Raw genomic sequence first — 13,483 nt, 5'->3', positions numbered from 1 at the left:
TGCCAAGGAAAGACCGTCAACACAGTTTAATTGCGGTGAAAATTTACCCTCGACAAGTATCCTTAACATCCCCATGTAAAATTGAGTCGACAAAGAGGAAGAATAAAGAGGAAGTTAAGACAACCAAAATACTACTATTACTACTACTAACAATTCACTGCAGAACCAGGCCGCCTGAGGCCAACACAGCTACGCACGCTTCTCCTCCATCCCAATCTGTTTAAAGCCTCCCTTTTTACACCCATCCACGAAGTTCCCATTTCCTTTAAATATTTTTTTTGACCTCCTCCCACTCCAGACGGGCAATTCCTAGATCGAGATTCGCAATTATTTGAAAATGATATAAGTGAAGAAATGTTCGAGAAAACGCATGACATTATTGTATTGGATTTGTCTGGTACTCTAGATATGAGTATTGTCCGGACAGGAAATGTAAGGTTAGAGTTTACCTTTGCCAAAGCATCGGAGAAAAGTGTTGCATTAATCTCACCAAATTAATTTGAAACCTATTGGAAAATTACCCCTGACGGCAGTGTTTAATTAGACTTGGCGCCAAGAACACGAGTCAAATAATTGATGTATTCAATATGGACCCCTATATGTCCAATTATAAATCCTATTACATACCTTCAGATTTCCTGGAGCATATTAAACATGTTGACAATACCCTTATTATTGTTAATAGCAGTCTAACGAGTGTAAAACCGGGGTATTAGTTATGAATCTTTCAAACAAGAAGTAATATAGAATTTTTTTTATCCGCTTGGCCTACCGTATAAATTCCACACACCTCCTATTAAAATTTTTCTAGAGCAGAGTGGAAAATGTATTATTGGAAATCAGGAGCGAGTACAAGATCTATCAACGAAAAGCTGTGGCTTTCATGCCCTATTATATTTTATTTTTCAAAGTCGTGGACATACTCACATGGAATTTCTCAAGATTTATGGTGACATTCCTCGATTCAACGACTTTCTATTTGAAAATAATCTTTTTTGCCTCTATAATATAAATTTCGGTGCCCTAAAAGTGAAATACTTTAAGAATGTATGTAAATTTGTTTATTAATAAAATTTGTACAAAACACTGTGTCCTTTAGATTCTTTCTTCTACGTATAGGTAATCATCAGAAACGATAAGTTGTAACAGGTCGTCAGGATTCAACCTATATTCGTCTTGACGTACAAAGTCAGGGTTATATTTTTCTACAATATAGTGTAAATTCACTTTGTTAAATCTCTTTGTAAAGTCAATAATACTACTTTGATTCATATTATAAAATTCACGTGTTTCAGTTTGCTTATTTGAAGCAATTTCACATATCAAAATTCTCATATGAAGAATCACTTTCTGTAACAGCCAAATAAAAGTCTGTAGGCCGATAATCATAATAGCCTGTACCTTCACAGTGATGTCGTAAAAACCATACTCTTTTATTATTTCAGCCATGGAAGCGTTCACCAGGTTCTTCTTCCCAAAACAATTTAAAGCCGCGACGATACCAGTCTCTTAAAAATAAACGGAACTAACGTTTAGGTTTTTTCGCTATCATGCCAGGGTAAGTATTTTCCCATTGATCGCATTTATTAGAGTGACAATTCGAGCATAAGAATCCTCTGTTATGAGAGTTACAAATCTCTTCAAGACAAAAATTACAGTCTATAATTTGCACTGAATATCCTCTATACGATTTACATGGATTGCATAATTTACACTTTTCATTATAGTCATCAGCAAAAGTACATTTCTCACAGGATGACCAGCTGCCCAAATTATACAAGCGTAATGGGCATGTGTAAAATTTTTTTCGATGTAGTCTGCTCCACTTTCAAAAACAAACTGATTCTCGATCGATAAAAATGTCTCCTAGGAACGTCACAAAATGGCCGTCTATGTAGTGGTTAAGAGCAAAACCATAAAATCATTTTGTTTTGTCTCAGTCAATATATCTATAAACTGAGTAAAAGCTTGGGGGCCACGACGACAAAGTTTCATACAATAGTCCAAAGATGGGGAATCGGTCCCCATTATTTTGTTAAGCATATCTCAAAAAGCATATCTCAATAAGAAGATTATCTCTTCTTTGAAGAGATAATTCCAGAAAGTCATCATATAAAACTAAACATTGTTCCAATTTTACTAGATTACGTAAGATACTCTGATTCTCAAATTAACACTTTTACTACCAAATGCAGACTAACCGTTTTCTATAAATTGTTCTCTGCAATATATTTTGCCAGCGCATTTAATCCATCTTGTAGTCGCTGTATATGCACAATTGTTCCTCCGACTACAATTTGCTTAATGTTATAACATATCCATTGTACATCTTGTCCCATTCTAGGGTCAGTCGAGAACCCCTTGTACTTTCAACCGCCACCTTAAGCACTCTAGGTCCCGTATCATCAACACTTTCAATATTCAATAATGTATAAACATCCATGTTGACTGTCCCACTTCCAGAAAAAAACTGATCCTCAATAAAATAATTTCAACCACCTGGGAACCCGTCTAGACTTGAATTGCCTAGAAACAACGCATGCTCAGAAAAGGGGTGTGTCGCATGACGTAACAAGAGCTTGAAATCTTGCCTAGAAACAGGGCTCCGGTAGAAACAGCTGATCGCCTTCTACAGGTGTGAGGGTGTATCACATGACCTCAGAGGGCTCCGTTACAAATCCAATACTATGGCTTCCGTGATGTCACAGAAAAACTAAGGGGGTTTGTCACATGACGTTAGAGGACTTGTCAGAGAAAAACAAAGGGGTGTGTGTCACATGACGAAACAAGCGCATGTAACAGGGGTTAGGAGCTTCACTTGTTAATTTTCCTGTGTTAGTTTCCCTATTATTACTACTTTTCTATTATACCGACCACATTCCAAGTAATTATGTCTGGACTCTTGCCAAGGGCGGGAATGTCGTCAGCTATAAACAGGTACGAGGGGCTAGGAAGAGTTGATCGCATTGTACAGGTGCGAGGGTGTGACGTCAGAGGGCCTGACTTTGGAATCCTATGGGAAAAAGGAAGGCATGACTTTGAAAGCCTTATGGCCCCACTACTCATTCTTTATATCTCTGGAGCCTACGTTCAACTCCAAATAAAATTTTTCACCACGAATGACGAAAAAATCTTATAGTATTCCGAATGCTGAATTCAGTGAAATGCTTTAATCTTACGAAGACAATGCTTTCAAAGGGTTCCTGGTAGTAAATTAAATAAAAAAAACAAGTTTTTTTAACTGAAAGTAAGGAACGACGTTAAAACTTAAAACGAACAGAAATTATTCCGTATATGAAGGGGGCTGTCCCCTCCTCAACGCCTCGCTCTTTACGCTAAAGTTTTCTTATTGTTTAAAAAAAAAGTTGTGAGAAAGTCAAACTTTAGCGTAAAGAGCGAGGCGTTGAGGAGGGGACAGCCCCCTTCATATACGGAAAAATTTCTATTCGCTTTAAGTTTTAATGTCGCTCCTTACTTTCAGTTAAAAAACTTGTTTTTTTTTATTTATTTTTTGAACGTTTTTGAATTAATGCAGGTTTTGGTTTTTGGCTCATCGTACATGAACAATTAAAACAAAATTTGCATATTATATTTGGTTAAATGGCTTTCTCGAAACTTGTTTAATTTTATTTACGAACGTTTTTATTAGTAATAAATATACGTAACTTAGAATTAACTTACGTAACGAACTTCTATATTCATAAATTTTTAACACGTATATTAGGGGGTTCGCCCCCTAGTCAATACCCTGCTCTTTAAACTATAGTTCGAATTTTTTTTCCAGTTCTTTAAAAATGACGTCTTAATCACAATCAGTTGATCAGTTGAAAAACTTGTTTTTTTTTATTTAATTCCTGATCTTTTTCTTTAATAATGCTGGGAAATCCGGCGCCCCCGGCCTAGCACTGTCCCGGCCCCCCGGACCCCGGGCGGCAGGGCCCGCTCCGTCCCTCTAGAGCCCGCCCCTCGCCGTCCCCCCCCGCCCCGCAAAAAACGCAGATGAAAAAGAATGTATAATTCCCAATCACCACTCCTATATGTTAAAATTGAGTAAAGTTCATAACTTTCAGCCCTCCACCTGGGGACTTTGGGGGATCAAGTCATCCTAAAAGACATTTTTATCATATTTTCGACCATGCTGAACAAAATGGCTATCTCAAAATTTTGATCGGGTGACTTTGGCAAAAAAATGAGCGTGGAAGGGGGACTAGGTGCCCTCCATTTTTTTTGGTCACTTAAAAAGGGCACTAGAACTTTTAATTTACATTCCAATGAGCCCTCCCACGATATTCTAGGATCACTGGGTCGATACAATCACCCCTGGGAAAAAAAAAAAAAATAAATAAACAAATAAACAAGCATCCGTGATCTTTCTTCTTGCAAAAAATGGAAAATTCCACATTTTTGTAGATAGGAGCTTCAAACCTCTACAGTAGGGTTCTCTGATACGCTGAATATGATGGTGTGATTTACATTAAGGTTCTATAACTTTTAGGGGTCTTTCCCCCTTTTTTCGAAAATCAGCCAAATTTTCTCAGGCACGTAACTTTTGATGGGTAAGATTAAACTTAATGAAACTTATATATTTGAAATCAGAATTAAAATCTGATTCTTTTGATGTATCTATTGGTATCAAAATCCCGTTTTTGAGAGTTTCGGTTACCATTGAGCCGGGTCGCTCCTTACTTACAGTTCGTTACCACGAACTGTTTGACTATAATTAATGAGCGTAGCGGCTCAATAATTACCAAAACTTTGAGAAACAGAATATTGATAACAATAGATACATGAAAAGAATAAAATTTTGATGATTATCAAAAATATATAAATGTCATCAAGTTTAATGTTACCAAATTTCTGTTTTTATGTATTTAGGTAAAAGAAGGCTTGGGGGGCTAGTTGCCCTTCGATCACTTTTGAGTCTTAAAAAGGGACCTAGAGCTTCTGATTTTTATCGAATGAGCCCCTACAAAGTTGATAGGAGCATTCATTCTATACTAACTACCTCTGGGGAAAAACAAACAATAAATAATAATAAAACAATGAAGCCTTAATGGTGTTCGAACAGTTCGTGGTAACGGCTCAATAGTAATCGAAACACTAAAAAAACGGAATTGTACTATCAGTAGACACATCAAAAGAATCAGCGTGTTAGGATGATTCGAACTATATAAGATTCATTAAGTTTAGTGTTGCCTATCAAAGGATACGGGCCTGAGAAAATGGGCTTGGTTTCTGAAATAGGGAAAAAAACACTAAAATTCAAGGGATCTTAATGAATATCACGCCATCATATTTAGCGTATCAGAGAACCTTACTGTAGAAGTTCAAGCTCTTATCTCCAAAAACGTGAAAATTTGCTGTTTTCGCCAGAAAACAGATTACGGGAGTGTTTGTTTTTTCCCAGGGGTGATCGTATTAAAATAAGGGTCCTAGAAGATCGAAAGAGGGTACATTCAAACCAAAATTAAATATTCTAGTGCCCTTTTCAAGTGAAACAAAAGATTAGAGTGCAACTGGGCACCCTCACACGCCTATTTTTCGTCAAAATTATCTGATAAACATTTGCAGATAGCCATTTATTTTCAGTATAGTTGAAAAATTAAATAACTATGTCTTTAGGTGTAAAATGACCCTCTACACTCCGTGAGGAGAGGCCTCTAAGTTATGAAATTTGTCCATTTATTACGTTTAGTATTTGTTATTGGGGAGTATAAAGACATTTTTTGGCGTAGGGGGAGTGTGCTTAGGGTGGATTCCTATAGGGAGAATCTTCCTTGGGGAGGGAAATTTCTGGGGGATGAATTTTCCAGGGAAAATATAACACTGGGGGGTTGGACAGAATTACTATACGACATTCTTTTTAATTGTCTTGCATTCTCTTTGCCAAATTTTTCAAGAGGAGATGTTCCAGGGGTAATATCGAGAGGCTGTTTTCCACGTGTTTTCATTTCCAGGAAATAATTTCCACGGAAGAAGGCATTTCTGGAGTGATCGAGAAACCGATTCGAGATTAAAGTCTTATTCGAATGAAAGAATGCCAAGAAGAATTTTTCAGGCTGAATCACTCGCAAGCTATGTTATATAGAGGAGGATTCTCAGCGAGGATGAAACTGTCTGGAGGGAGTTTTAAGAGGGCGCTGCACTTTACGTTGGATGAGTTTTCCGTGGAGGAGTTTTCCGTGAGGGGTAGGGGTATATTCCATAGAGGGTAAGCCACATTTACCGGCATTATTTGAAAAATGAACAGAAATTATTCCATATATGAAGGGTTGCGCCCTTCTTTATACCTTGCTCATTACGCTAAAGTTTGACTGTTTGACCCATTTTTTTTAACAGCGGCTACTGAAACACGGGGGTCGTTTAACTAGAATAGGAAGCTTTTTTAGAAGTCCTAACAGCTGTAGCGAAAAGAGCAAGGTATTGAGGAGGGGGTAACCCTTCATATACAGAACAAATCGGTCAAAATTAATATGCAAATTTCGTTTTAATTTTTCATGTATGGTGAGCCAAATTCGAATCTGGATTAGTTGAAAAACCTTCAGAAATTAAAAAAAAAAAATTCTTTTAACTGAAAGTAAGGAGTGACATTAAAACTTACAATGAACAGATACTATTCCGTATATGAAAGGGGCTATCCCCTCCTCCACTCCTCAATCTTTACGCTAAGGTTTGACTCTTTGTCACAACTCTACTTTAAGAAAAAAACTTTAGCTTAAAGAGCAAGGAGTTGAGGAGGGGACAGTTCCTTTCATATACGGAATATTTTCTGTTCGTTTTAATTTTTAATATCACTCCTTACTTCCAGTTTAAAAATCTTTTTTTTTTATTTAATTACTATACGCAACAGTATAGCGTTGCCTCTGATTTCAGAGGCATAAAATTTATCAAGTTTAAAGCTATCGGTCAAAATCTGCGAGAAAAAATCGCTGGGCTTAAGAAAAGAAAGAGAACTTTCCCAAAAAGGCCTTTGACGTTGATTAAAGTTGCACCGTCAAATTCAGCGTAAACGCGAACCCTGTTTTAGTTACAATCGATAGAAAATTCTGAGAAAACCATGTGTAATAATTAAGCAATATGTAAGATTCTAATCCGATTCATAATTGGGAGTCTTTTGTATACGCTTTCTTTCTCTCAATACATTATTTATTTATGCATCTTTCTTTACGGATAAGCAAAGTTTAAATAAAGAACATTACATTTGCTTACTTGTTATTTTGATTAGGGTTCACCAAACTATTAATTTGAACTTTTGGAAGTTACAACACCTCTTCAAATATTTCTCGTTTTTTTTTCTAGGCTGAAAAACCACTTATGTGACTTGTAAGTATCAGAACTTGATTTTTCTTTGTTTCTTTTTTTTTGCATAAATTGGTTGTTATCTATCGTCTTCCATATACAGGTTCGCTAGCTTATCTCAAGTTACAATCAATTTTGAATAGGCCGGTTTTTTACTGACCTAAAAAATTTCAACGCCGCACCACGCCTAAAAATTACATTTCAAGTAGGTCAATGGGGATTTCACGCAAAGATTTGGTTTCCTTCATTCGTCTTGGTATTTGACTTTCAAAGTGGATCTACAGGATGTTGGACAAGAAGCTCTCTCTAGATCATAAGAGATTATTTATATAATCAATAAATCTATATGTTTCCCGGTCCTTTATGTGTTTTGAAGAACGGTCCGCAAAACACGACCAATAACAATACAAGTACTGCTGCTACATACAACTCCTTGTATCCCATTACTATCCGAGGTAAAATAAAAATGTGTCAGTTAAATGGCTAAGCATATAGCTCAAGAGTCACCACTACTGGGAGGAGAGGTGCAACAAGCATGTTTGAACTGCGGTCCTGGAGAGCTTTATGCAGGCAGAGCTTAAAGCAGAGCTTTATGCAGGCAAGAGCAGAGCTTACATTTTGCTGTCGTAATTGCAGTGAATTGGCTGAAGGATAAGACATTTACACATTTGCAATGCCTAAATATTTAGACATTCAGATAAAATAACAAAGGTGGGATCTGTTTTGTCACTTTTAGAAGTTACAAAAGCAATATCAAAACATGGTAGGTGAATATGTGCAAGGCATAATGGTATCCAAAAAAGCTATTTTGAATAGTTATGCTGTCCTGACGTTTTCCTTAAAATTAAAGAGAAAAAAAGAAGGGAAGTTTGTAGGCTCTTAATTTAAAGAAAGGTTGTTGTATGTGATTGTGTGGGGGGGGGCTGGAGTTCTCAAATCCGTTTTTTTTTACTTTTTGCTTTTCAAAATTGTGAACAAGGTTTCGCTTTCAATAGAAAAAATGTAGGCTACAATACTGAGTTTGGACTTACCAGTTAAAAAAAATTACATAAGAAGAATTGTCGGGAGATCACTTTTCAATGAGATATTCTATTAAAATTTACTTTTAACTGGTTTCCAATATCAATTAGCCGCTCATAATAGGGATGTAGCAGCTCTTGAGGGAAGTTTAGATTGTAAATGGAGCATTTACTCTTTGGTCTCCATCCTAGAAGATTGGTCAAAGAATAATAGCAAACAATTTCACTTCTCAACTTTGTAGAGTCCCTAGCATTGATATTTCTCAAGGATACATTTTTTCAGAGAATAACACTGCCGTGGCTAAGGTAAAAAATGAGGATAGTTGCTGGTTTCGTATTAAATCAGTAGTTAATCAGGGTTGTGTTTTCTCCCCTTTTATATGGATCATTTTGTTGGACTTTGTCTTAAGGAGCACAGGAAAGGCAATGGTATACCACGGAATTAAATGAGGAGGAATAACTCTCCTGGGTTTAGGTTATGCTGATTATTTAAGCATCCTAGATGAAAGTGTGAGAACAATGAACATAATTTTAGAGGTTTTGCGGGTTCAGGGTGTTGGAATAGGTTTGAAAATTAATGTTAAGAATACTAAGTCACTAAGGCTAGGAATAAGTGAAGATGAACAGGTGACGTTGGGTAATGAAACGATTGATCAGATGGACAGCTTCACTTATGTTGGTAGTATTATTAGTTAAGATGGTTGGAACAGTAAAGATGCTAAAAGTAGAATAGCCAAGGCTTAGGGTGTTTTTCACAGTTAAAAAAAAGTTTGGAAGAATAGGAAGATAAGTCTGCAAACCAGGATTAGAATATTAGAAGCTAGCACCAGCCACAGCGAACTCAGCCTTTTCCTAGAAGGTGAGTCTCTCGACCCCAAACGCAATGTTCAAAATGCTTCAAAGCCTGTACAATATTTTTAAGCTTTCTTGAAATATTATCGATTTTACCAAAATTCATACATAAACCTTACTGAAAGTTGACACCAGTCGAGACATTCCCTTATCATCTATTAGCACCACAAGAAATTGAGTTAGCATCAACAGCAGCATAAAATTGTCTGAAATAATCTTAGAAAACAAGAAGATTGGACTTGGCATTGCTTAATTATTCTTTCTATTTTAGAAAGTTTTCATCTTGTACTTGACCCCACTAAAACGGAACACCCTTTCTAAATAACTTATTAGATAGATAAATTAATTATCCAAAGTTTGAATAAATTATGCAATACCAAACATATAAAGCCGCGTAATTCACTGATATTTTTGGCCTAGATATCCTACAGAGGCTATTAAGCTTTGATAGCGGGATGATCCCTTGAGAAGAAACAGAAAATCAAAGAAGCTCAAACTTCTCAAGGTTCTCAGTACTGCAAGGTCTACCTTGCACTATTTGATACTCCATTCCACATCAAACTCCACAAATTTTACACAAAACTTTTTCTAAATCTCTAAGATTCTCAAACTTGATTTTCGTCTCACGACGCTTCTGGTGCTGCGATTACTGTACTTGTATTAAGACACACGTAACATTTTATTTTATTCCACTCTCTGGCAGCTCAGATATTCCTACCACTTTCCGAACATGTAACCAACTTCTTTGCTAATATTATCTTGACTTTAACTTCTATCCCAATATCTTTCTCCAACTCTGTATCCCCTACCAATTGACCTACATCAAATTTCCTGACCTTGTTTTACGTCGTGTCGGTCTCGACAGACTTCCTCTTCTTGCCCTATGTATCTCATCCTAACACCTGCGACGACCGATTAAAATTTACGATTCTCTTCTAAAACCACATTTTCTATTGATTCATAACGTTTGCTCTGATGGGTACCTCTGTATTCAACCTGAGCCCTCAACAAAACCAGGCAAAACTATCCCTTCCGGAAAAACAGCATGGGTTCCGAATTCGAATCCATAAATATTTGTTGCACTCTCAACTCTCTGATATACTATTTCATATGCTGAAGGCTTAAGTTCCACTAATTCCTTGGAAATTAAAAAAATTACAGCCCTTTTCCTCGGTAAATACACCTTGATCAACTCAATTTCCAATTCCTCAAGACTTACAATATTCGTAAAGTCCCTGTCCTCAATAACTCAATAGTGATCCCCATACTCTCAACAGAATCGCATTGACCATTTGATTATCAGACCAATTACTCAACGGTTTCACTGTTTCTAATTGGTATAAAAATGAATTAATACATCTTGGATACTACTCCCCCCTAAGAATAATCTTCCTGAAAACTAAATTTAGTACCCCCGGCGCAATAAAAATTTGTTAGCATTAAATCTAAACCCTTTGACTATGTTAGTATTTAACCTATCGTAATTAAGCAGGAGCTAATATTTTAGTTTTATCCACTGAACAAAAAAAGCTTCCTTTAGGATTTATGTACCCATTGTATAACGTTAAACAATTATTTTTGGAGTTAAATATCATTGATTGGCTGTGACTTAAGGACACTTACTAACATATAGGTAAATATATATAAATCATGTTTTCCCAGAGAAAATTCCTACCCAGAAACCGTTCTCTAAATATGTTTGTGAGAGAGAGCAGCCGACTAGATCGTTAGCCTACATATTTCCTTTGGAGCTAATTAGAGCTACCCAGGAAAAAACAATGTGGCGAGAAAGGTGAAACAGAAATTAAATTTTGAATATAGTAAAGCTGTTTTATCTATTTGGTGCTTATTTTATTCAAATTTCGAAGAAACTTGCAGAAAAGATTAGAGTCAAGATAAGATTACTTAATATGCACTTGGAACGAATGAATCGTAATGCAAAAGCTATGTAAGTTTGTCTGTGCAAATGAAAGGTTTTTTTCTTAAAAGCATTAGGGGTGGGTTAGCCTGTAACTAGGCAAAAACTTTAGAGTGTTCTTCAAAATCTATATACCGTACATCATTTTTGTTTTATTTTCCCCAAACATGATTAAACTGCTTTGATATTAAAAGTTCAATAATTTAAGATGGAAAATATGATCTTATACTTAGTTTTTGATTATCTGGTTTCTAACATTGATTACAATTGAATAAGAGCTGACAACTGAAGAAAAGCTGATTGTTTAATTCTTTTAACCTCCAAACGTGTAAAGTACCCTCATTTCAATAACTTACACTCACAAAGCCACTAAAATAATCATGTCTATCACTTTTATTCCCTCTGACACTTTAATAGCCTTGTCACCAGCTCTGTCATCGCCACTTATTACCAAAAAGTCATTTAGCATTATGATCTCTGCTTTTTAGACCATCTGCGCTCAAACCTCCACCAACAATTTTGTGTTCCACCGGAAACAAATCCAATATATCACTCCCCTCCAGTTAGTAGCTGTAGGACCATATTCACCCCCTTCGACCTCCAAATTACATCTACCCCATCCATTTCCACCACAGATTGCTGTGTTCTGACAAAAAGGTGTATAATATTTATACAGACTCTTAAAAGAAATCATTCTTATCTCCCAGACGCAGGCAGGGGAGGAAAATTTTACATTTTATTGTTGAAACCCAAAATCACTTTTTAATTTTACCATTTTTCCAAAAATCTCCTATATTTTTCATTTAATTTGTATCTGGTTATGTTTCTGTTTTCCAAGTCTTCCTCCAACTATGTTTAATATATTCATGCATACATGCATACCTACTTTGGCCTCATCTGATTCCCTGAATTAAAGAAATTTTCAATATTGACAAAATGTTGATTCCAGGGAGTTTAATTTCTTTTATAGCGGGTAGGCGCCGCATAAGAACAAATTGGAAACAAAATGAACTATGTGGCACACTTTATTCTTTGCATCTTGTTCACTATATCGTAGCAATGAATCTCAAGAGTTCGTTTTCATATTAACTAATTAAATATCACTTTACCGCAGTAAATAGTCATCTTTTCAAACAGTTCGTGGTAACGAACTCTAAGTATGGAGTGATGCGGCTCAGTAGTAGCGAAACTCTAAGACATAGAGTCTTGATGACGATAGATACATCAAAAGAATCGAATTTTAATGCTTATTCAAAGTATGTAAAATTCCTCAAATTTAATGGTAGCCTACCCGTCAAAAGTTACGAGCCTGACAAAATGTTCCCAATTTTTGTAAAAAGGGGAAAAACACCCCCAAAACATCAAGTGATCTTAATAAAAATCACTCTATCAGATTCAGCATGCCAAAAAACCCCTGTAGAGGTTTCAAGCTCCTATGCACAAAAATGTGGAATTTTGTATTTTTTGCCAGATGGAAGATTACGGATCCAGGTTTAGTTGTTGTTGTTTTTCTTGTTTTTTTAACCCAAGGGTGGTAATATTAAATCAGTGATCGTAGAAGATCACAAGATTGCTGATTCGGACGGAAGCCAAAAATTCTAGTGCCCTTTTTAAGTGACCAAAAATATTGGAGAGTAGCCCCCTCACACGCTCATTTTTTTCCAAAAGTCACCTGATCAAAATTTTGAGATAGCCATTTTGTTCAGGATAGTCGAAAAATCTAATAAGTATGTCTTTGAGGAATACTAATCCCAATACAGTCTCCGGGGGAAGGGTTGCAAGATATGAACTTTGCCCTTTGTTTACTTATAGTGTTGGGAAATATACAGACGTTTTCAGAGGGATTTTTCCTGTATGGGTCGGAGGGTTACGTGGGAGAAAATTTCTATGGAGTATTTTTTCATGAGGGAAGGGAATTTTCCATAGAGGGGGAGCCGGATATCCAAGTATTATTTCCAAAACGATCAGAAATTAAACTAAAATAATCAAGTTTTTTCAACTGAAAGTAAGGGGCTTCAAACCAACAGAAATTATTACGCATATGAGAGGTCACCCCCTCTTTAATAGCTCATTTTTTACGCTGAAGTTTTTTGTACTTCTAAAAGAGCTATTTATTCTAATTAAACGGCCTTGTTGATTCAGGAGTCATTCTTAAGGAATAGGGACAAAATTAGAACAATAGCGTAAAGAGCGAGGCATTGACGAGGGGGCGACCCCTATCATATACGTAATAATTTCTGTTCTAGGTTTTAATATTGCTCCTTACTGTCAGTTGAAAAAAATTATTTGTTTTTTATTTAAGCTTTTACAGCTGCAAGGGTAGACTACCAGGTAATATGGTTTTGCAGACAATTTGTCATACGAGGTATAAAGACAAAATAATTTATGAGGGTGA

Source organism: Artemia sp. Qi Xiang Cuo, chromosome 4, assembly GCF_049724085.1.
Source record: "Artemia sp. Qi Xiang Cuo chromosome 4, ASM4972408v1, whole genome shotgun sequence".
Lineage (NCBI taxonomy): Eukaryota > Metazoa > Arthropoda > Branchiopoda > Anostraca > Artemiidae > Artemia > Artemia sp. Qi Xiang Cuo.
This window is presented reverse-complemented; position numbering follows the sequence as displayed.